The sequence below is a fragment of the Marmota marmota genome, unplaced genomic scaffold (assembly GCF_001458135.2).
Source record: "Marmota marmota marmota unplaced genomic scaffold, marMar, whole genome shotgun sequence".
NCBI classification, from domain to species: Eukaryota; Metazoa; Chordata; class Mammalia; order Rodentia; family Sciuridae; genus Marmota; species Marmota marmota.
This window is the reverse complement of record NW_026000240.1, coordinates 16,492,185-16,518,210: the sequence shown is the minus strand read 5'-3', so window position 1 is coordinate 16,518,210 and position 26,026 is coordinate 16,492,185. Positions and strand designations below refer to the sequence as shown.

Genomic DNA, 26,026 nt, shown 5'->3' with positions numbered 1-26,026 from the left:
GATATGGTTCAGTAGCTGAGTGCCCCTGAGTTCAATCCCCAGTACAGCCCCCGCCCCCCAAAAAAAGTCTAACATTAGTTCTTGGTGTTGTAATGAAAGTAATTTTGTTATATATATATATAACAACAACAATATATATATTTTTTCCAAATGCCTGCATATTTGTGGACCAGAAAAGAAAGATTAGCAAAATATACAGTAAATCTTAAAAATGATTGAGGGTTATTAATTTCAGGTTTGATTTCTTTCTTTCTTCCTTTTTTTTCCACATAACTTCTGAATTTCCTATAATGAATCCCTTTTACTTTCATACTTCTCACTATGTATCTTATAATTTCTGTTACTTTCCTTATAACTCACTCTGGATTTCTGATTAACTCTCTGGAGAATGGTACTGTAAATCAGCCCCTTTCTGTAATTTTTTTCCTAAGGTATATTATAGTCTTACAAAACAGCCCATAGTTGTTTTTACTTTTTTTATATTCTTTTTTATTTATTTATTTATATATGACAGCAGAATGCATTAAAATTCTTATTGCATATATACAGCACAATTTTCCATATCTCTGATTGTATACACAGTATATTCACACCAATTCATGTCTTCATAACTGTACTTTGGATAATAATGATCATCACATTCTACCATCATTAATAACCCCATGTCCCCTCCCTTCCCCTCTAACCCCTCTGCCCTATCTAGAGTTCATCTATTCCTCCCATGTTCCCCCTCCCTATCCCACTAAGAATCAGCCTCCTTATATCAAAGAAAACATTTGCCATTTGTTTTTTTTGGAAATGGCTAACTTCACTTAGCATTATCTTCTCTTGGTTCCACAGAACTGCCCATAGTTTTTATAACACCTTGGTATTTTATGGAAGAAGCCACCTTACAGACAATGCCTTTTGCTAGTAGGTCCTTCTAATGCCAAAATTCATCTATCTTACCATACTACAGTAAAGCTTGAATATATAGTTGCTCAAAACCAAACAAAAAAAAAACCCAAAATATTTTTGTAGCAGCCAAAAGGAAAATTGAGGGGTGGGGGAGCCTTTAAGGCTCATGAATAACAGAATAGCTAAGTAAAGTATCATGTAGTCATCAAATGAATGAGGTAGATTTATAAATGCTGATATAGGAAGTTCTGTTAGCCATAGTTATTAAGCAAAATTAACAAATGAAAACAGCAAAAAGCAAAGTAATATGCATAAAAAGAAACAACATAAATATACACATTTACATGTATCTGCATTCATTTTTTTATAGTCCTAAAGGATATACAATTTCTTAGTTGGCCTTATCTCTAGGAAGTGATTTCAGGGACAAAATTAGAGAGAATAAGGAGATAGATGCTTACTTTTATTTTATATTCTTCTATAACTCAACATTTAAACTACAGACAAGTGTTATATCTGTGAAAAAGAAAAACAGAACAAAAGTTCTTTTACAATGGTGTTTTTAAAATTATGGTTAAATAACACTTGTATAAACTTTGTACTAGAAAGATCACATAGCTAAGCTTAACTCTAAATTCATAAGCAAAAATCAAAATCATTATAGAGTTTTTATTTAGTAGTCATGTCTATAGAAACCATCTTAGAATAAGATTATATTGTTTCACCAGAAAGTATTCTGTTTTTCTTTGTCTGGTGTGTGTCCACGAGCAATTGAGAAAGCTGCTGTTGACCATGAGCAGACAGAAAAGTGGGATCCCTTGATAGCTGCCTGGTACCACCTAACTCTAAATAAAGAAAAATATGTTCTTGAGGTGGAACAGATGATTTCATTCCCTTCCAAAACATTCTTAATATGCAGTGTTAATACTTACTTTGTAAATTAAAAAATAAAAAGCTGACCACATTCATGAATCACTTTAATCTTTTTCTTTTCTTTCCAGATTTAATACAAGAGAGATTGGCCCCAAGTGAATGGGATTTTATCTGAATAAGTCACTGAAGCCATCCCAAGAAAGAGGCCATCAGGTAAGCATCCAGCATCTACAGCTTGTATCATCAGTAGGTTTCTTAAGAAGTTAACAAGAATCCACACACCATGGTTCTGTGAAAGAAATAGATAAAGTCTTCTTCCATCCCTTCCAACATACAGATTAAGATTATATGTATTTATGTGACTTTAAATGTAAACAGTCTGAATTACCAAGGTATTTCCACATGTGCTGATAAATCATGTGAGAGATTTGCAACTCCTTGGCAAAGACACTTTATGGCTACAGGTAATTGTTTGGATCAGTAATGTCCTTGCTGGTTAGAACTCCAAAGGCCAGCAGGAAAATGATTGTGCTCTCTTATCAGCTGCCTAGTGGAGTATCTGTGCTGGAATGCACCAGTCCTCACGTCCAGAAGTCTAAAGATGTGACCTGCTTAAGCCTGTTCACCTTCAGCAAAGCCTCATGTCTCAAAGTCTCATTCTTACAAACTTCTCTCTTACTCCAATGAGAGGATGGTGGGGCTGGGCAGGGGGGGATATGAAATTGGAGTTGGAGGACCCTCCTTAAGCCCCTGCTGTTGAGCCCCACTCTGTGACAGGCAGGGATGACATGGGGTCCCATAGCAGAAGGCAGATTTCTCAGAACTTGCACAGAGACTACTAGCTCAGTTGGCTGGGTCTGCCCTTTTCTGCCCAACTCCTGTCTCATGGACCTGTCTAGTGTTTTTCCCATTTTTAAAAAGAGTCCTTAATTTATCCAAGTAATGGGGTGGGAGCCCAAAACCCTCAACTCAAAGAGCAAGCTTTCAGCTTCCCCACCCCCCTCTATAGGGAAATTGAAAAAGTAGCTTGTACCATTCTGAATATGCTGTGATTCTGTTTCATCAAAATAGAAGTTGGGTAGATAAATATTAGAAGTGGCTGTATTCTTTGCCAGGTTGGCATGTAGGAAACACTTTTTGGAAGGCACTCCATGGTAGTAGTGTTAGGAAACTATTTAAGACTGCTTTAATCTTGGAGATAAAAATAGTCACTTCTACACAGTTCCATCACTGGGTATCTTTAGGTTTTTGTGGTGTGTTTGTGTGCAGGTGTGTGCTTTTTTTTTTTTTAATAGATAAGCTTGGGGTTTGGGCTGTGTCTTTTTTCAGACAAAATTCAATTCTGGAAGCAGTGCAGTAAAACTACATTATTGGGGAGATTATAAGACAACATGTTTTTAACAGTACTGGACAGAAGTAGCTTTTTCTACAAGACACCTGATCAGCCCTATTGTCATAGAAGCCAGAGGGTTAATCCAGGGAGTGATTCTTGGACCTGCCTCCCTTCTCCTATATTTTCAAAGTCTTCTGTTTCCAAGTCACACATTTGTGGCAAAACCTCCAAAAAAAAATCATTATGTTTTGCTTAAGAAAAACAAAACACTGAAGAAAACATATTTCAAATTTTTTAACTTCTTCAAACCTTTGAGTTTCAGATGAGTAAGCAAAACATACTTCATTCTAAAAAGCTGGATTTTTGTTTGTTTAAAAACCGATGTTATACCAATCCTACCACTAACTAGCAACTGTGTCCTCCACTTCCTGTGACGTACTCTCCAAGGCCCCATCCCCTGTACTGAAACAGTGTTAGTGGAAAGCTGTGCTGAGCTCTCTGACATCCCTTTAAAACTTTCACCAGTTTTATGAGTACCGAACTCTGATCTCTCATTGATTTAAGCCAGGGATGTGCAAACAGCATTTCAGACCTTGTTTTATAGGTCCAAAGAATTTATGTTGAAATCTAGTTACAGTAAATGGAGAAAACCTGACTACTACATTTAAAAGAATAAGAACCATACTTGATGGCTTAACATCTATGTATTTGTACCATCTGATATGGGAGCCATTTAGCCATAGGTGGTTATTTAAGTGTAAATATCAATTAGTTACAATTAAATAAAATTAGAAATACAGTTCTTCAGTTGCACCAACCACATCTCAAATGCCCAGTAGACACAGGGAGCTAGTGGATAGTGGAGAAGTAGAACTTTTTCTATCCTCCTAGAAAGCTCTATTGCAAGGACTGCCCTAAGCAGATTTATTAACATGGTGGACTTTCGCTGCCACTTGGTGGGAAAGTTGCATACTCGTATTAACTTACTTGGAAATTTTAAAATATTTCTGAAATTCTGATTTCCTAGGTATGTTGTTTCCTAGATATTTATTACCTAAGACATAATTCTCCTAGGCCTCTTTTACCTTTTCTTATCCATATGCATATTTAAATATAAGGGAGTTAGTATTTTATGTACTCTTCTAAAGTTCTCCATTTCTTCAATATTTGAAAAGAGGCACCTACAGTTACAGGGAGCTGAAGACTGGGGTACATGGCAGTTAGCTTGTTTACCTATGTCCGTGTCACCTCCAAGTAAGCAAAACTTCCAGAAAATTTGTTTTCCTACAATGACAGATGGGTCTCAATTGTATCAACTTAAATAAAGCGTGTTTTTTAAACAGTTTGGAGAGCCAAACAAAATAAGTGCTGTAACACTTCTTTTTTTGATGGACATGTACATGAGATTAGAAGTCTTTGTTTTTATGTGGAATAGAGAGAGATAGATAGATAGACGAATGGATGGATGGATGGATGATAGATACATACAGTAGTGTTACAAATTCTAATTATTAAAATCACCTTCTATTATGGTCTATCTTGAAGTTTATACTCATCGTCTTTCCACTAACGTGATCCCATTCATGAAACAGCAATGTCAGACTCTTTCCAGTCACCTCGACCCAGCAAATCAGTTAAGTTTGTTTCCTAGACTAATGGTTACACAAGGCAAAAAAATTAGAAACATATTTGTCTTTGAGTTTTTGATGCATAAGGGGGTTTGAAATAACTAGAGAGCTAGCTATATATTTATATATCCAGCCAATATTCCCTTTATCCATTTCCTTTTATTTCATTTTCAATGAAAACATACATGGTAGAAGTTTGGGCACAGCTTAGGGTTTTAAAATATGAGTACCAGAATCTTACCAATGGTGGGGGAGGGCAGGGGGAAGCAAGGTAAAGGTTAGCCATTTGTGTTTAATAAACAAAAATATAATTTGTTTTAAGGATAAACAAGTTTACTCTAAATAAACTATTCCACACAGTTTATCTATGGTCAAATTGTTCTTTTGCTTAAATAATGTGTCTAGGAGATACCACTTCCAGATAGATTGCTATTACTACTTTTTAACAATTAGTAGAGCTCAGAGCAATGAGCCTCTGAGTGTAGAGGCTGTGATTTGCTGACAGGAAGGACAGTTAGCTGGTACCAGCAGTGAGGTCATCCTCTCCTTCCTACTTCTTAGTCCTTTCTTTGAAGACTTAAAGTTTAGAAGATTTACAGGAGTCATTTTTTTTTTAATTCTAGAAAAGTCTAAAATATCTTACAAATGTAATAGTACAATTCAAACCTGGTAGGAGGAAACTGGTTATCTGGAAGTAGTCCTTTGATGTCTTTCCTGAATGTAAATATGTGCTTGACTCACCCAGGGAGCCCTAGGTTACCTAGAACAATGTGATATGCAAGCCCCAAATCCAGCCAAAAGCGGGTTTCTTCCTCCTGGAGTTCAGGCAAGGCAGGATGCTTCTGCACACAGCATGGGCTCCAGGAACAGTGGGGCCATGGTAGATAAAATGCACCAGAGGGTAAGAGCTATCTTTTGATCAAGAGTCTGTAGCTTGCTACTCAGTGATGCTCCCAGGTCAAAGAGGAATAGGCAGGCATTTTGCTGCCTCCGGGTCCTTCAAGGGGATTAGCATGCAGAACAGGTAGAAGTGGGATGTCTTCCTTAACAATGCAAGCAAGGACTCTGCCTGGGCAAAGTGAAAACAAGGCCCATGTCAGTCATTCATGATAGATGGCCACAAAGGCTCGTGTGATGGACAACATCTTTGTACACCATCAGAGGGCCAGCCACGTCCTACTTAACGCTTGCCAGTAAGGAATACCAGTCTTTGTTTTGCATAGAGTGTGTTTATACACAGCCGAACACACAAAGAACATTGCAAAGCATCCTTTGGAAATTGGCCTGCAGTGTACCAGCTATTGAAGGAGTAGGAGACTCCCCCTGGACTTCCGCCAAAACTGAGATTTAATTAGATGGATGAATCAGACAAAACAAACCATCTGAATTAAAGAGTGAAAAATACAACATGTACGTACCAGTGAAATGAAAGGAAATCTGCACTATGAATAAAACAATGAATGAAAATAAATTTTTAATTTAGGTTCCTTCAGGTAATGTGACCAATTTAATAGACCTAATTTAACGTGAAGAAGATCCATATAGAGATCCACGTGATCTATTTTGTCTTCGGAGAAAGATGCTTCAATTCCTTCAACTTTCACATTTAATCAATTTTTTTTTCAAGCTTTTGTGATATCACTGTCCATCAATCCAAATTAGTTGGGGGAAAAATGTATATCTCTATTTCCCAAGAGAAAGTAATTCTGTGATCTTTCTGAGCAATTCATTCTAACAATTAAGAACCCTTAAGCTAAATAGAAAAATTCATTTCAGAGGAAACTTTTATTCAATATGTATAATTAGTTTTAGTTAACTTTATTAATGAAATGTCGCAAATCAATTAGGTTTGCAATAATCAGATGCTGAGGACCCAAGAGGGGCCATTTCTCTCACAAGAGGGGAAGGTGATATACAATTTAGTCGGGAAGCAAATGTAATTAGATTTGATCAGTTGAGTATTCCTGTCCTGATGTGGCGTTAGGCACATACCCAAGCCTGAGCATACAGTTGAAAAAGAAGTCAGAAAAAACACTGTGACTTAGAAAATGTCTTCTCGGTCCTGTTAGCCATAGCTGGCCACTCAGAGGGCCTTTGAAGCTGGAGATAGATGGGTTTTCTTCAGAGAGGCTGTTTTAAGTTGCTTTGTCAAATCCAAATGCCTTTAAGCAGGGCAGGATGTGGACTCTCTGCTTGCCACAGACTCCTCCACTCCCTAATGCCTCATGCCCAATGTTTCACACATTACTTAGCTGCTCAACTCCAAATCGCATTTCAGTTTTCCACTCTCATGACCCAGTCATTAACTACTGAACAGATGTGAAGCAGCCCTAAAGTTTCCTTTCAAAGTAGGAGTTATCCAGGAAATGACATGACAGTAAGACTCCTTCTGAATGAAGGTGTTGTTAAACAAAATGTTTTCCTTGATAGGACTGCATCCTGAAATAGATCACTCAACAGTCAGCCAGTCAGTACTTTTGGACCTTGGCATGCCAGTGACTGTTGTCAGCTCTGAGCACAAAGTTGTAAATAAAGCAAATATCGCTGTCCTCATAGAATTTATAGTCTGGTGCATGAAGAGAGAAAAAAAAAGCAAGTAAAATGTTTAATATGTTGAATGACATAAGGAGTGGGAATACTGTGTAGAAACAGTAGGAGGGCATGCTGCCATTTTAAAAGGAAGTTTAGAGAAAGTCTCCTTAGTAAGAAAAAAAAAAAAAAAACTTTGTGGATATCCAGGAGAAGATTGCTCTAGGCAGAGGAGCAGATGCAAAGGCCCTAAGGCATGAAATTATGGACATATCCAAGGCTCAGCAAGTAGGCCAGTATACTTAGGAACCTCAAGGGAAGAGCAAGTAACAAGTGACAATATATTGAAGGATATGAACGGACAAACTAGAAGCATATTTAGAATAGACACAAACAAGGAAATGGATGGAATTTAAATACCCAAGTGGTTTTAAAACTTAAAATGCTTTGAAAGATGGTGAGATCTTCCCCAAACTGGATAAAAATTTAAGAGAGGTGAGGTCTACAACTCGGCTAAGTTCGTGGCAGCAATTCTACTGATCTTTAAACACTTGTCCTCCCGCACATTTATGTCTCTTGCTTGGCATGTTGTATACTTCAAAAACAATTTACTGGAGATCCTGATCTGTGTTCCTGTATCTCTTAAGTGATGGAGTTAGAACTGCATGCTATTGCCACTAGATTACTTTTAATGAAGACTTTGCCTTTTTAGACACACACAGCAATGAGCTCAGTAAAGGGATACCACTGGACGTGGAATAATTTCATAGACTGTGCCCAGATACATTTGGGATTAGGGGTGCATCCACCATCCACATAAGTAGAAATAAAATTATATAGTGGAGAATTTCAAAACCGCTAATAAAAAATATATGGAGTCTCTGAGCGAGAAGAAAAGATTCAACTTGGTCTCTATTTTTTTGGTATTGTCTTTTTTCAATCCTTGTGTCTTTTTCCTGTCCTGCTATTCTTCAAGATTTCCTAATGAGGATTAGGGAACAAGGGTATTTAACAATCTGTGTTTGCAGGTTGGAAACAAGAAAATGAAGACGAATCACTTCTCTTCTGCTAATTTGATTCTCTATGGCTCCTCTCCTACCAGCTTGGGCGCAGGAGTTAGTTACTCTTTCCAGCAGATGGAGCCAAGGAAAAGGCACACATCTGTGGTCTCGTGCCGCAGTGGTCTCGCCATTGCATGACCTCACTAGGGACTTCCCCAAGAGGGAGAAAAGAGAAGTGTAACCTCATACCCCAGAGGAAAGCAGCAGCTCAATGTCTGGGAAGTGCTGGGACCCAAAAGGTTTTGAAAATAATGTGATTTCTGATCCAACAAGTGCCATTATCCTTACTTTATTTTAAGAAATGGTCACTGTTCTAATCAGAAAGGTATATTTCAAATTGTTCTAAACTTGGATAAATCAATAACTAAATACTATTATTAGGAAGTATTTTAATGTCAGAAAAATTAAGCCATAGATGTTTTCTAGTTGACCCTTGAATTTGCCATATGTACCTGTCCTTTCCACTAAAATAGTTGCTAAATGAAAAGCTGTGCTTTTTCCCGCTCTTTATGTCTGATGGCTTATTTAATTGAGGGTGCACACATCTCTGAGCCTTAGAATATCTGTGATGACATGGAAAGAGTTCACACGACTATTATGCTAATTTGAATTCAGAACTTTTAAAGCCTGGATCAAGTCCACACTGTGTCTCTGTGCAGCGATGGCTCTTAACCCCTACTGCATTGTCAAATGCTCTTCCAGGAAATCAACGGAGATGTAGTCGGAGAGCCCTCTGGGCTAAGCAAAGCTAGAGAGGCAGAATCCAGCAGGGCCACATCCCTGGTAGAGCTCCATCCTGGACCTAGTCCTCTTCTCTAGAGTCACGCAGTGGTGCCCTCTTTGGTCTCCTCCCTGAGGCCACAGTGGAATCCTACTCACTGGTCTCAGAGAATTAAAAAGGAAGCTATAGAAATGGTGCTGAGTTAACAGGACAATGTGGGGTTCAGTTCTATGAGTGGCTGGCTCTTTACACTAGAATATAATCCAAAAAGAACCTTCCTGGTATTTTTCCAGGTCCTCGGGCCAGTTAGTAGTACAAAGTGGTTATTTATTTATAACTATTCAGGAATTTGTTTCCCAGCCCTGCCAGTGTGACTGACATGCCTTGAAAGCAGCCGCGAGCGAGCTCCGGGACGTTAAGAGAACATACAATACATCACCTCAAACCAGGAGTTTCCCTCTCCTTGCACAAAGGCATGACAACTGGTTCAAATGGACCTGAACTTCTACGCGGGAGAGTGAGCGCTTCTGATTTCAGGGGCCATGTGCCTCTTTTGTAATCCCGTGTGTCCTTGGAAATTGGTGCTCAAAGGCCAAACTGCCAAAGTCTAGTCCTTTTCCTCTGAATAAAAACCCTTTTAGTTGTACATCAGGACCTGTTCTCTTCAGTGCTCATTGCAAAATAAGGCAATTCTAACTTGAAATGCCAGCAGCACTGGGAAGACCAGGTGAGTTAAAAGAATGCCTAACCCTCAGGCAGGATTCCGGCCGCAGGAAAAGGCCAATGAGTCCCAACTTCCTCCAATTGCCTCTCCCACAGATTTCTCTTCTGAAAAAGAAGATGCTATAAAACCTTCTAGAGAAAACAAACTTCTCTAAATGACCAGAGGTGGGATAAGGAAGGGCTGAAACCAGCCTTCTAAGCAGACTCAATTTTTTTTTCTTTCCATTTCTGAATTTGAACAGATTCTTGAGTTTTTTAACTGCCTTGGAAAATGGTTCCTGTCTCTAGTTAGCTCTTTATCGATGCAAGGTTTTGTCGGCACAGAGACACTAATGTAAATCATCATCCAGATCAGAAAACAATAAGTGAGACATAAAGTAATCTAAAGGTCACCGTATTAAAAAAAGAAGAAGAAGAAAAATCTCCAGTCCAGGAATGAATCATCTTTGAAACTCTCCCAACGGGTGATCTAGTTTTAAGGGTGCAAACTTTTGGAGAAGAGTTGGGGGAGCAGCTGGGGCCAGTCACTGTTTCAGATTGTCTTATGTTTCTCATACCAGTGCCAGGAGGTCACATGACTGGGACCATCCCAGTGTATTGCTGCTTATAAATGAAGACAGGAAGGATAGAGAAAGCAGTAGTAAATGCTAAGTGGATATTTCCTGGTATTGGGCACTGTGTCCTTTACTCTAACTCAACGCCCCCCTCCTTTTTTTAAGTCCAACAACAAAAATTAAACATCTAGACTAAGTTCTCTTATTGGACCCAAAAGAAACCAAGTGGAAATTGGCCTCATTGCTAACCAGTGTCAGCATCAGGTCCCAGATTTGAGACTCTAGTGCTCTGCTTCTAACCATTGCTCTCCCAGAAATAACCCACCAAGTTTGTCAATGCCTGAGATCCTGCTGTTGTTGTTTAACTGCTACAATAGCAGCATTTTTTTTTAATGCAAGTGAACACTGTGCTAGTATTTAATTACAGGTTTATACTGATATTGGGTACGAGTATAAGCGAGCATCATTTGAATAATAGAAGAGTCATGAGCTTTGAAAGAGATCTTCAGAATAGAGTAAAGCAGATATTTTTTCTGTCACATTTCAGTGAGGAAAATTGCTAATTCATATGCCACCAGCCGTAGGCAGAAATGCAACAGGAAATGAAGAAAAACTTAACTACTTTAAATGATGTGGTCTGTAGTACAAATTGTGGCACTATGAATTAGTTCCCTTCTGCTGTCGAACCGATCATCTGGGTTACATAGATGAGTGGTGCAAGACCTTACTAAAATTATTCTTGAATGTAGCTTTGAGGTCTATCTAAAACACAAAGCAATTTGCCTGCAAATACATAGAAAACACTTTTTTAAAGGGTTGGGATTGGTGGTTTTCCCCCTCTGTTAAATATTAGCCTTTGAAAGGAACTTGGCTGATCTGCCAAATAACACTTACAAATTATTGTGTTTTAAACAAGTGACAGAGTGAGAGGGAAGCCACACTAGACCTGTGTATGCTTCTGGAGGCATTGTGGACCGGGAACATTATGCAATAATGCCTGGAAGAGAGGGGAACCTCATAGCCTTGTGCCTGGCAACAAATGTAGCCACTTATCCCAAAAGCAGGCAAAATTAGAATCTGTGAAAATCTAGCATCAGAATCCAAACCCCTGGTGCAGTGCTCAGTAAATTGTAGCTTTTATGGTCTGTGATATTTTCAACCATTTTGTTTAAATATGTGACTATATGAGTGTGTGAGGCTTTAGGAGGCCTGCTCCATATGCTATGGGGGGAAAAAAATCATCATTTCTATTCAGGATAGTCCTGTAAATAGGAAACTTCTTTTTCAGTCTTCTGGAAGGCTCAGACCCTGTGCTGATGCTGGCAGAGAACAGACCCAAATGGGCTACTCTATTGAAATGTCCACATGGTCAGGGAGCACAGTGAAAACTTGGGGGGCCCTCTTTGCAGTAGGTAGCACTAGCAAGCAATGCCTCTATAATAACTTGAACCAGGAAAACTCAGGCTCATACATTAGTTTACAAAACTGTAGCAAAGCCTTATAAAACAAGCCTGAAAGGACATTAATTTTTAAACTGATGTAGTATGAAAAATAAAAGAAAGTTTTATTTAAAAACTCCCATAAAATTTGTCAAGTTGGTGTCCTAATGGATCTAAATGAGAATTTGATTACTTAATTTTTCTTTCATTGCAATAGAAAAATAAATGCTTTTTAATTTTTAAAATTAAAAACAGATCTTACGGATCCACAAGGACTATTTTGGCATAGGCATTTTGCAGAAAATAAATGTTCCCCTGATTTGCAACTGACCACCGATCTGTTTGAAGGTGTGCTCTCTGTCCACCAGAAATAGCAGGGGAGACTTGGTCTCTTTCCAAATGGAAGGCTGTGTGTTATGTTTTCTTCCTTTCTAAGAGTGTCATGATTTTTATCTTCTGGTGTTGGGTCATGAACAGATTTTTAAGTCTGAAAACATAGAAATAGGTATTTAAATGGAGAGGCGAAAGTCTTAGCCAGTGAGTTATAATTTTTAAAAATAGGTAATACAGACCTCTAGTGGTCGAACAGTTTGAAAGTCCCTGTAAGAAAAGGCAATAATGCAGAAGGTGGCTGCATTGTAAGTGGAACATCTGTTAGTTAGAATTATTTACATGGAAAAATTAACATGGTTCATAGAGAGAAAAAGTAAAAAAGAAAAAAAAAAAACGTGCTTTAAGGACAGGTGTGACCACCTTCTTAGATGCTCTTTCCTCTAAAACAATCAAAGACCCTCTGACCCAACACCCAGCAAAGAAGTCTGAGTCTGTATAATTTTTCCTCTGAAAATTATATGAATAGAGTTGACAAATGGCAGCTTTACGTGACATACATTTTTTTCCCCTTTGCCTTATTTGGAGCCTTTCTTCCTCACTATTCCACAAGCTCCTCCTGAAAGTGGTATCTCCAGCAGCTCTACTTTGCCTGCCCCAACCTCAGTTCTCTTGCCTGGCAGCCACTCTCTGGTGGTGTGGGCTGTGGGCTCTTCAGCTACTGAAGGGAAAACTATTTGGTCCAAGTACGAGTGTAAGTGACAACCTCTAGACAGTGCTTCTCAAATTTTAAGGGACATCCAGATCGCCTGGGGAATCTTACTAAAATGCAGATTCAGATTCAGTAGGTATGACATGGGGTCTGAGAGTACTTTGCTAGTAAAGTCCCAGATGATTCTAAGGCTGGTCATGCAGGGCCACCCTGGGAGCAGCATTCATTAATTAATTAATTAATTAATTATAGCGCCTCTGTAAGTGCTCGAAGTTACTGGGCACTTGTAGCCACAATTAAGAATCTGATTAGCTAGTTGGGAAAAATGAGTAAGATCAGATTTTGTACATGTCATAGGTGTGTAGAAAAATTACCGAGGACCCAAAAGATATATATATCAGAAAATCAAGCAGAATTTAAAAAGCATAAGCTGAAACCTTAAAAGTCAATAGACCAGAATACACCATAGGAGAATATATATTTCAGATCATATCTATTATAATTCCATCATTGAAATAACTTGCTATCATAGCATGTTGTCAACCTAAATTTCAAAATCCATAATTTCAGAACTTATGTCATGGGGTAGTCCTTAAAAGCCTCTTGCAAACTTTTAACATCCAGTTTTGAATCAAAAATAATATATTAACAGGCTGTAGCATGGAGGGAGTACATAAATTATCGTGGTTGCCCTGTGTGAATAGCAATTCACAGGTTTGGCTCAGACACGATTTGGATGAAATAATTAACTATGTACAGTACTTAACAGTATAAAAGTAATTAATCTAGCCGCCTCATACTGGTTTGGCCTAAATAAACATGCAATAAAAAAAGCCATAGGATTTTATTATTTTTTCACTCACGTTTCTACATTAGTAAGTTGGAATTTTTATACATCAGAAAGAAGATATCTTTCCTTTGATAAAAAAAAATTCATTTTCTTTTCAAATGCTAATGTACTGCTTAGAAACTGAGTGAGTTCCATGGATTTATGATAGTGGGCAGATGTTCCCCATTAATAGTTTTACGCATCCTTTCTACTTCATGGTTTAGAGAAAATGATTATTTTAAATTAAGGTATAAATAAGAAAAATGGGATTTTTATTGCTATAAAATCACAGAGGCCCTGTCGATGGGTCCACAATGCTGTATTGGTGTAGCTTTGGCAAAATATTTGAAAATATTTCTTGTTTTTTGCCCTATGGGTTCTGGACAGAGACAGATTTTTCTCTTTGGCCTAGAGACCCTTTACCAGCAAATTCAAAGGCCAAGGGCAAGGTTGTCAGTTGGCAAGAGGGCAATTAATATGGAAAGCACCTCTGTTTGGGTAAAGGAAAGGATTTGGGTGATTCCCATCAAGGAGAGAAGAGTTCATTAGGCTCAGTCTTATTTTTCAAAGCCCATTTTTGAATTTGGGTGTTCTTATGATTCTAGCATGTTTTCCCATGCAGAATTCCACTGACTAATCATTCCCCACTTCATAAATTGGCTTATGAGGATGAGGCTTAGCAGTTCTTCCAAAATCAAATAGCACATAAGATCAAATCTCAAATTCCAGGACTTCTGCTTCCAGCCAAAGTGGAACACCAAGAACTGGAGCTCCCTGCCCACCCAAAACAACTAAAGACTGGACATATGTATGAAACGAAGGTTTTTCAAGACAATGGACAGCACAGCAGATAACAAAGGGCAGTGATCTCCAAAGGATAGGAAACTAGTGAGGGGAACCCCAGAATCACCCCAGTTTACTGTCTGGAAGAACCTCCAGCAGTAGTTCCGGGCAGGCAGATGCTGGTGAAGCCCAACAGCCTCCTGATTTGAGGAGAAGGAACTGGGAGTCAGTAGAGGCCAAGGAGGCTAGAGTTCACAGGTTAGATTACCAAAGAGGAGAGAGTGCCCCTATTAAAGGTCCTGGGTATCTGCAAAGGGTCCCCTGGGTGAGAAATTGCCCAAAAGGATTAGAAGGAATGAGCCCCAGAGATTAGCTAGACCAGAAAACAGAGCCTGTTCACACACCAGCCAAAGCAGAAAATCTCATACTTCATGGGCATCTGGTAGCATATTCAGAAGGGTTTGCCTCAGGAATAGAAAAAAAAAAAAAAGTCACTCCTAGTTTAAATGATGCTCTTATCCCACCTAACAAAACCCCAAAGAGGGAAATTCTGCATGTAACTCAGCAGTCCCCAGGACAAATAGGGAGAGTTTTTATTTAAAAAAAAAACATCAAATGTCCAACAAAGTAAAATTCACAGTGTTGAACATTCATGATAAAACTACCAGCATGCAAAGATGCAGGAAATTTACAATCCATGAAATGAAAAATAATCAATAGAAACAGACCTAATAATGACAGATAATGGGATTTTTATACAAGGACATTAAATGGTTATTGTAACTATATTTCATGTGTTTAAGGAACTAGACAAAAGTTTGAACATATTAAGTGAGGCATGGAAGATATAAAAAGGATTGAAATTGAATTTCTAGAGATGAAAACTACAGTGTCTGAAATGAACACTCAAATGGGACTTCAGATGCTAAGATCAAATTTTTTGTTCTAATGCTCCCAAAATATTCTTCGCTAGATGCCGAGTTTGTCCCCAGCAGCCTAATACATAATATTAGCTTAATACTGAAACTCTCAGGTAAACGTTTCCTTTTCATCAGGGTTGTAGTCCCTACGGAGGCCCATATTTCCTTCTCATTTTGTCCCTCCTGGCCTGTCTGAGGCTCACGGAGCAGTTCTGCCACCTTCCACAGACTGGTGCTCCTTACCTCCGGAGCAGACTTCCCAGGAAAGAGGCACTCACAGCCCTCAACATGGTGCTGTCTGAATCAGTTAGAAGAAAGTTCATATCATCAGGCCACTACTTTCCATCTGAGTTTTCTGTCTCACAATGGAAACCCTAGTTTCAAAAAGCATCCAAAGTTGTGTTTACATGAAATGCAATTAATGTAGACATGAGCACCCCTGCAGCCCCCAGCCATGGCATGCAAGGCACTGTGAATGAAATCATGAGCTATGTTCTTCCAGCCAACCAAGCTCTGAACTAAATAACACCATATTCTTTTTATGGAATTTAAAATATGCTAATAATATATACCCTGCTTTTTTTTTTTTTCTTTCTCTAACAAAGGGGGGAAAATCAACTTTGTTGTTTAGGAAGTTTTATTAGGGCTAGACTCCTAAACAATGTATATTCTAGTCAAGTGTCACTATAGTCAGAAGCACTCCATATACACCCTGTAGTAATTCTGTATAACTCCTCAATGTGTCTGCCCCACCCATAGCAGGTATCTTCTCTCTGAAATTTTTTTGATTTGCATTCTTGAGCCAGCAGTGAATGAATCTAGAAAATATGTTACTATTAAAAGCACAAAGATAGACTAGTGTTATGGTTAGGATATGAGGTGTCCCCCCAAAATCTCCTGTTTTAGTGCAGCAGTATTCAGAGGTCAATTGCGACATCTGTGAGCTAATCAGTACATCCTAATTTGAAAGGAATACTGTGCTGGGTAGTAACTGTAGCAGGAGGGTTTGAGATGGGTCTATCCCTAGGGTAATCCCTTGGCAAGTTCATTTTCCCTAAGGTCCCTTCCCTTTCCCTCTTTCTGCTTCCTGAATGCCATGAGCTGAGAAGTTTTTCTCTGCCATCCCCTTCTGCCATGATGTGCTGCCTCACCTGGGCTCAGAGCAATGGAATCAACCAACTGGGGACTAAATGTCTTAAACTGTGAGCCACAATCAATTTTCTCTCCTCTAAGTTGTTCTTATCAGGTATCTTGGTCCCAATAATGAAAAGCTGAATAACACACCTGGTGTAACATAAATGCGTAGATAATTTCATGCTTGGAGCATCAAAATTCACTTTAGAAACACTTTTCTTGGTCATAAAACATTCAAAAATAAATATTTTAGTGTTTATTTAAAATTTCTAAAATTTCACCTTCTCATCAGTTATGTAACCAGGCCCCACAAATCCACGTGGCTCTGTGAAATAGCAACACTCCATCTCAGTCCCAGGATCTTTTTAGCAAGGGGTGATATTTGTTGAATAAGTGTTAACTATGTAAGAACACCCAGATTTCATTGGTTCTATGCTGTATACAACCACGTGGAGACTTAATGGAATGTAGCTCTAAGAGACATAATAGCATCCTTTATGATACAGAAAAAATAAAAAGGGAAAAATAAGTTGCTGGCAGGAGCTATGCCTCCTGCTATCACGGGCTCTGTGTCTCCCCTGCCTCTAACTCCTGGGCCACAATTGCTGCTTCATGTGGGAATGGGAGAGGAGATGTCTGACTAGCAGAGGTATATTGCAAGTCTTTAGTGTCACATAGACACATTGGAATGGGGTCTGCAGCATCATGCAGGGCTAGGAGTTTGTTTTCTCAGTTGAAAATTAGGGGGTTGGCTTGGATCCTAAGTTGCAAATTGGCAGGACTAAGACCAAATCTGAACTGCAGAAGAGTTCAATTCAGTTCCCTGGTGCTGTATTTTTCATTTGCATTAATTGAAAACTTCTCAGAATGAGTTATTTCACATAAGATTTGAAATTTCTAACTTATCTTTAAAAATCAGCTGTATCCCACTCTGATCACCATGATCACAATTGACTAAAGCTAGGGAATATATTCCTCGACCTTCTCAAATAAAGGGGAGGCCCTCCCTTCACCACCAGGCCACTTCATTCATCTCTGTTCCTCCCAGTCCCTGAAGTATTTGAGCATGTGAATGCTGACACATATAATCTCTGATGTCCATTCCAACAATAAAATTCTGTGGTTCTTGGTCTTAAGTTATTTCAAGGGTAACAGAAGATTAAAGAATAATAGTTGCACTATATTATAAATTAAAATAGACTTCACTTGTATAACCTGATAACTAACACCACTGATAAAATAGAAATTGTGTATGTTTCCAGGGACAAAGGGCATACAAATTTATTCTTGGATGTCTTTGAAGAAGAACAATACATTTGATTCGTGAATTTCCTTGTATCACAGAAATTTCTGCGACTTCCTGATCCACATAAACTACTCTCTAAGACTAAATTGAAAATCCCCAAGTTGCAAAATGGCTTTTCATGTAAAAACAGCACTTTCATTTTTGGTTGAACATAAATACATCATATAATTTATTTAGTTAATTACTTTAAGATGATCACTGACTTACATATGTATCCAAGAGGGACTATTGGAATTGTCTGATTTTTAGAACATATTTTCTCTGAATTGGAATCTTTTCACATGAAGATATCCAAAATTATTAGCATGTTACATTGTTCTCACAAAGATCTAATGAACTGTAAAAATATGCCTACCCTATTCTGAGTAAAAAAATATTTAGCCTAATATGGTTTTCATTATTTTACATAATAATAAAATAATACCCAAAATGTTATTACCAGTTACATTACAGTGTTGTGTAATTGTTAGAAAGTGAACTCGTGAAGTCATATTAAGAAACAACTACCACCACATGTTAAGTCAGATAATTCAAGGAAGAGTCCTACATGAATACTAGGGAAGCTGCAGGCAAAGAAATTTGTTTTTCTCTTAATAGCCTACATTTTTAAGGAGATCTTTATCATTTAATTAGGTTGAATTATGATCCACCAAGCAAAGGTCTATGGTATAATATTTTTTGACGCTCTACCTTAAAATAATCTTAAAATCATCTATACTTTAGATGTTCATTCTTTTTTTTGAAAACTGATTCTTTAAATTCATTTCTTTCAATTTGAAAATTGATTCTTTAAGTTGCTTTATGGGATTACTAACAGATTATATCATCACATCTTATTATATTAAAAGGGCTTCTAACCCAATTCCAAATGATTTGTTGTCCATAAGTAATAATGTGACCAATTTAAGGTATAGTTTATATACCTTATATAGTTTATATACCTTATATATACATATAAGGTAAAGTTTATGGGGCAATTTAGTATATAGGTGATATTGATAATATATAGGATAGTAATAATAGATAATATCTATTGAGCGTGTAATACATCATAATCATTTTCGCCTGCCTCATTTAACCTTATCTTGACAGCATAGAGGTTTTTTGGGTTTTTTTTTTTTTTTTCCATTTTAGATGGAAAAAAGACTGAGACCAAAAGAGAATGAGATGAGCTAATTGCGTGATAAGTCAGAAATGGAGCCAGGAACCCTGACCCTGACTTTTTAACTGCTCAGTTTATGGTTGGTTCGTTTCCAGCAACACACTCTCTGCTAACAAAAATGTGTGTTCCCTTTAAGATTCGAAGTGCTGAATATATGGCTCTTGGTATGGAAATTAGCTTTCTACTCCAGCCGTTTATTAAACTGGTTTTTATTGTTACCTAATCTCTCTATATGGAATGTGTAGTATACACTGTCTTATGAGGAAATCAGTTCAGACACTTCCTCTTACAACATTCTTTCCAGGGCAGGGTAGAGGATCCACAGTTCCATTCCTACTTGTATGGTCAAAGTTCAAGGGTGGTTTAATGACTGGCCTGAGGTCTCAGTTTCTAGAGGGGAAAAGCAAAAGCCCCAAGACCCCCACTCCTAATTCTAGGCCAGTGTTTGTTCTAGGTCTTTTTATCCCTGCTAATCCTACAGTCCACTGATTCCCTCTCAACTTCTTAGATTACGTTGCTTTTTTCCTCTGTGCTTTTGGTTTTATATATTAAGATTCAGCGTCAGCATTCGCCATATCTTTTCACTCCCAATTTTGAGTGTTTCCATCTGATTGTTTCTTTATTTTTGGACTTTATAGGATTTTTCTTCATTTCTGTTTTACCCTGATTATCCAGGAAAGGCTGTGTACATCTTTGGAAAGCTCTGATGTTCTCAATGAAGAGACCTTGGGAGTGACCTTATTTGTCTCCCAGGGAGTTGTATATCATGACTTCAAATGCCCCACTAAAATGTTACCCATTTGGCAGCAGTATACAGAAAAAAGCTGCTCTCTCTGATAAGACATTCAGTGGGGGTTTCATAGCAAAAGAATAGACTTCTTAATGGGAAAGAGGGAGAAGTATAATTCCCTCTGATTTAGCTGGTCTTTCAAACTTCATGGTGCTTTTCTTCTTGAACTAGTCTATGAGAAATTTGAAAGGAAAATGCCTCAGGAATTGGTATCCATTAGTATGTGGCCAGAGAATTTTGGCCGTAGAAGTCTCTTCATATTGCTTTTTATAAAGCTCTTCTCTGCTATTAAAAAAAAAAATATCCTATGCCCTCATGGGGCAGATAAACAGTTTTATAGAGAAGGCAAGCAACAGAAAAATGAGGCTAATGAACTAAACTCTTCAGATGCCAAATCTCCAGAAAGGCTCCTTTATTCCTAAATGTTCATCTTCTTTCTCTCTCACTTTCCCTCCTTGGCTTAATTCTAATGAGAGCTTTGGTGACATGTAATATTTCCTGTGCTGTTCCTCATGGAAGAAAGGCCTAGGTGAATGCAAAGCTGTATTTATATTCAAATATTGCAGAATCGGTTCAGACCCTAAGGGTGCAATGGATGCCCTCTGGCCCTCAGTCATGCCTGCCTTGCCTATGATGGCAGTGCCACCAGAGGGCAGGGTTTGACTTCCCGACTTGGTGGCCTCCTCCTGGAAGTGGGGACCTGGGGCCAGAAAACAGCCGTCAACTCTTGAAGCTCATATGAAGAATGCACTCTTCTAGTGTATTTGTGCAGAATCCTGTACTCCCATAAAATGCTTAGAGAGGGTAATTTCTAAAATGACCTCACACGGCAGGTGTTCAGTCAGTTTCCAGGCTCAGAGCTCCTGCTGAGCACCCACCACCACCCAGGACTGCTCAGGGATAACCCGAGAGGGTTTTTATCTTTTGAGAAATCGATAGCTTTCCTGAGAAAATAAAATACAGAAAACCAAAGCCACCTATAAAATGCAACATATAGTTAACATTTCATAAAAGAGAGAAAAATTAGCAAAGTTAAAAAAAAAAAATAGTAAGGCCCGGAAGAGGTTTCCCTATAGCAACACTGTTGACATCTTAGACCAGATGGTTCTTTGTGGATGGGGGGGTGGGGGGGGGGTCTGTCTCGTAATTGGTAAAATGGTCAGCATCAGGCTGATCTCTACCTACTAGATGCTGATACCCCCCCCTATCCTACCCCTACCCCCAGCTGTACAAATGAAGAATGTGTGTAGACACTGCCAGATGACCCTAGAAAGCAAAACATCCCCTGGTGGAGAAGCACTGGACAGATAACATTATCAATCATTCAAAATAATGGAGCCTCAATACCCTCCTAGAACATCAAAAATGTAAGGACCTGTTCTCTGAGCCTGCATCCTCAGCTAAAAAATAGGAATGATAATGTCCCTCCTAGTGCTCTTTAAAGACTGAAACAACACCATACTTGGCACATAGCAAATATTCACTTAATCATAAATGATATACCTTGAGCTGTTATTTGTCAATTCTGTGAATCGGAGACCAGCAAAAATAGAGAATAAAATAGCTGTACATTAAATAAATTTAGCTGGACCTTTGTATATCACTTTGTGTTAAAGTTTTGTAGCTGAAGGGATTAAGTTGATATTTTTTTTCCTCCCTGACATAACTAATCAATGATGCTCTGTCTTCCTTTATGTGAAGGTCAAAGGGCAGTATCTCCTGCATCTCTAACATCTGATGTGTAGCTAATGATCCAGAAATAAACTTTAAAGTGCTTTGGAGGGTTTCTATGTGTAGAGAAGTTCTGTGTAAATAGTTCTCTAAGAGGAGGCTTGAGAATGATGATACACTTTCACTCTTTAAATTTGCTTTATAAGCTTCACCTATCTTAGGGGAGATAAGAGCCAAAATTAATTGGGGAGAAAAAAAAGTAAATGATTTCAAACAGCTCAGCTGGAACTGAGCAACTGTAAAGATTTTGAAATTGCAGAGGAACTAGGCTGGAGAAGTTCAGCCAAAAAAATGTTTGTTTATAAAAACTAGAGAGTGTTAGATATTTCCATCATTCCAGCTTATCATCTGAAATTTCTGCTGGCTCGAGTGGAATTGTGCTCTTCTGTTTCCTACTGTGGGCTTCCCTCCCCGACCACAATTGCCTTCAGATTGGAGACTGGTAACTGCAAGGACAGAGCAGCGTCGGGTTTAGCTAGCTGGAGGAACGAGAGGAGAGTTGTCATACCTGGTGGGGAAAGGTGAGCACTCCCAGGTTGCTGTCATGGCAGAGTTCAGGAAGAGTGGCATTGATGCTGACAGTTGCTGACTTGAACAGTTTTGTTGCTGGTGGTAAAAGGAGAGATCACCTACTGAACATGAAGGTGTGAAGGTGAGAAAAGATGAAATTGCTATAGCAGAGTTAAAAACCAGAGGGGCTGGTGGTCTTGGTATGGCACAGAACGTTCAAAAGTCTCCTCCTTGGCCTTATGCAGTTGGGCCTGCAGGATGACACGCTGCTTGCTCCTCAGCCCTAAGAAGAAATGCGTTGTGGTTTTTTTTTTTTTTTTTTTTTTTTTCATTTTGCAAACCAAGGAATGCATTGCATTTTACATTTAGAAAGGGTCAAACTATCAGAAGGCAAAAATGGCGTGTTATCTTAGGCTGCTCTCTTGGGAAGAGTTCGTTTTCAACTCCTACTCAGACTGCACACAAATACTTGGAATAGATCTTAATTTTGAGTCTGATGTGTGACATCTGGTGACTCATTTATTGCTAATGACGTGTTCACAGGAAGCAGAAGTCACCGGCATCTTATTTTCCAGTTGGCAAAGTGTTGTTTACCTTTCATTGCCCCAGCCTCTGTGGCTCTGATCACAGGCTTTTTAGTTAGGAAGTTCAAGTAGCCAACACAAAGAAGGGGTGGAGCAGTAAATAATAGAAGATAGATCGTTCTAGATTTTTTAATGACAGTCAGTAGTGTAGTAACATTGTAATTTATGTATTAAAATGATATAGAATTCAAAGAGGACTTTTCAAAGCTGGCAAAACTGTCCAATCCAAGCAGATTCTTAGCAGTGTCTCTCAGCGCACCTCCCCCAAGTCCGTCCCTTGCTTCTTGTACCTTAGCTTCTTTCACTTCCAACACCGCGTGCAATTTCCCAATCTCTCTTATCCACATTTGCTTGCAGGGTAAATATGAGCCATATACACGATAGTGTGAATTTAACACCAACAAAAGTCCTACAGTCTAGCACCTCTTAGACTCTCCACTTCTGTGATCTCATTTGATCTTCTCAATAGTACTGTGAGGCCAACTGAACAGATATTACTAATTCATTGTCATCCATCACAAATATCACGATATCATTTTCTAGACAGAGAAAAAGAGACAGAAGTTATATGAAAAGCCAGACTCTGCAGCACCTCTGAAGTAAAGCATGTACTGGATTCAGATCCTTTGCTCTTTTCTGTCACTAACCTGAGTCAGGTTTTCCCTCCCCAGGTAGTTCTTTGTTCTAATGATGATGTGGAGGTGGAGCTCTACCCCACCCACAGCTCAAGGATCATTTAGGGCACACCCTAAGCCAGTCCGGAATATGTAAAGGAAACAGAGTTTAATGGATATATATATATTTTTTTTTTTGACCAGGGAATGAATCCAGGGGTGCTCTACCACTGAGCCACCTGCCCAGCCCTTTTTTATATTTGATTTAGAGACAGGGCTTCACTGAGTTGTTTAGAACCTTACTAAGTTGCTGAGTCTGGCTTTGAATTTGCAATCCTCCTGCCTCAGCCTCCCAAGCCACTGAGAGTACAGGCATGTGCCACCACACCCAGCTAAATGCATAATTCTTAAACTATACTTAGGAGTCTCTTTTACTTGGTCAGTGAAGCCTCACAAAGACCCACTGAGCACATTTTAGCTGAGGGCACTTGAGTTGTTCATTGGATTTGATCTTGCCTGTTAATCATGATTATCATCATTTAAGCCAGAGTTGCAGATTAAGATGCCCACAGATCCAATATTAGCATGTACCTGATCTCCTGGAGGGCTTCTTACACATGACTTTCTGGTTCAGTAGGTCTGAGGTGGAGCCTAAGATTTGTACTTTTAACAAAAGTTTAAAAGTTCCTGAGTGATGCCGCTGCTGTTGTTCAGGGACCAGCACTCAGACCCGTTTCCAGAGGGATAGGGAGGACACTTGGGTGAGGGAAGCACCTACAGCAAACAGCAGCAGCCAGCCCTGTGAGCAGGAGCACGTGAGATGCAGCCCTGTGGGCGTGAGATGCAGCCGTCTCCACGGGGAGGTGCTGAGAGCATGAATTATACTCTGGATTTTGAAGAAATGGCTCAAAAAAATACAATATCTTAATATTTTCCATATCAATTACAGGTTGAAATAATAGTTTGTGTATATTGGATTAAATCAAACATATTATCAAACTTAATTTCACCTGTTCTGTTTACTTTTCTAATGTGGCTACTAGAAAAATTTAATGACATGTGTATCTCTTTTGGACTACACTGACCTAAAGAATCAGAAAATAGAGAGTGGTAAGTAAGGATTAGTAAACCACAGAGTATTCAAATTCTAAAAGCTCTAAACACTTTGGGGCCCAAAGAAAATACGCCTGTTGGTCAGATTTGGCCTAAAGGCCTCAATTTGTAGCCAAACACTTGCCATCACAAGTATTAATGTAGAAGCAATTCGGTATCTAGAATTTTGCCTTTCCATCAGCATTAAACAAATGCCTTGTTATAGTGTTTAAAGTCAAGGCTTGGATAATAATAATGGTAACTATTTCTTCTGAATTTCTGAATTAAAATTTCTTAATAGAATTATTAAAATCTTGATAGAACTATTAATGTCAATAATATCTTTTGAAGATCTGAGCTTTTTCACTAAATTCATTTCACTTACCCTTGTGTTATAAAAAGGTATTTTCCCAGTGTTTTTATGTCTTCCAAAGACTTTGCTTTTTACCTATATTGACCTGTAAAGTAGAGTTGAGAACAGGTGTGGGTATTCCCATTGCAAATATTTTGTAATATTTAAGGAATATCAAGGTAAGAGATTAAGTTTCCGGTGTAAGATTGTGTGGCTGTTGAGTGACAGGGCAGCCTCTGTGCCAGGAGTCCAGTCCTGTGCCTCTGCCAGATGGTTTGCCATCCCCTGATTTAACAGCATTTATAGGTTAAAAAGGTAACAAATAAAGAATAATGCACACAAGACTGCGGTTTGAAAAATATAACTATGACAACATCAAATAAGCGTCACCCTCATAGCATTAGCTTTCAGAGGACAGAAATCTCTTAACTTTGTCATATTCTAACTATTGCGTGATACATTGTTGCGGGTTTCTTTTCTAATAATGTCCCTGCCACTGTGTTTTCACCTGGGCAACTGAACCATATTAACTATTGCTAAACTTTAACAAGTTGTATTTTGTCAGAGGCTAGGTTCCTTTTATATGAGTTATTTTAACAATATTGCATTTGAGAGGATGGTGTCATCCTGACTCCCTAACTTCAGGGCATGCTTTTAATTTTGCTTTCCAACCAAGAACCAATCTGTCTGTACCCTTTCACCTTATAGTGACAGTGAGCAAAGCAGAGATGCCTGAGAGTCTCAGCCCATGGCCACAAATGGAATGGAGCAAGCTAGTCCAGATAGGGCCCAGACCCATGACCTTGACTTCATTCTCCCGGGGCCACAGCCACAGGTTACATGGGAAGAGTTTCTTTGTGTGCTAGTTAACTTTTAGAAAGAAAGAAAAAGACCTATGACTGTAATAATCTCACATGGAGTTTTTTATTCATCTTGAGCAAAAGGCAAAATTCTTTTCATTTTGTTGTTTTTAATATAAAGAGTTCTGGTGTTCAATATAGACTCTAATTAAATGAGTGTGGGACTAAAACTATCTGTACAGATTAATATAGACATATAACTATTTAATGATTTGTGATAGGTCACTTCTGTTTGTCAAGTTGTCCTTGCCTTCAAAAGAGGCACACCCATTTAGAAGAAAGATCTTGAAGTTGCAGGGCATTGGGGTGTGTGTGTGTGTGTGTGTGTGTGTGTGTGTGTGTAACTAACTCCCTGTAGAATACAGAAGTCTGGGGAAGCCCAGTGACTGGTTCACAGTCACCCAGCTACAGATCGAGGAAGCCAAAATGAGAATCACAGGCTCCTTCCACATCATCCAGGGCTGACTCACAGGCTGTCATTCACACATTCCTAGTACAATCAGAACGTTCAGCGATTTGGAGAAACATGCACAGTATATTGAATACTCACTAGCCTCAT

General features: G+C 38.6%; 1 protein-coding gene and 1 long non-coding RNA gene across 7 annotated transcripts in view; one reads left to right on the top strand and one right to left on the bottom strand.

Moving 5' to 3' along the window:
- The window catches only part of Agtr1 (angiotensin II receptor type 1), a 42,926-nt gene that overhangs the window by 7,488 nt on the left and 9,412 nt on the right, over positions 1–26,026 (top strand). For 4 of the 6 annotated variants that reach the window (XM_015486966.2, XM_015486968.2, XM_048793885.1 and 1 more), the window contains exon 2: positions 1,899–1,983. The gene's annotated coding sequence lies outside the window, so the exon portion shown is untranslated. The other 2 variants (XM_048793888.1, XM_048793887.1) reach the window with 2 other exon arrangements.
- LOC125613523 lies at positions 706–26,026 on the bottom strand. The gene is made up of 3 exons (XR_007344050.1): positions 24,641–26,026; positions 21,964–23,088; positions 706–4,750 (listed from the first exon to the last, which is right to left on the bottom strand). It is a non-coding gene; the product is annotated as an uncharacterized LOC125613523 (long non-coding RNA).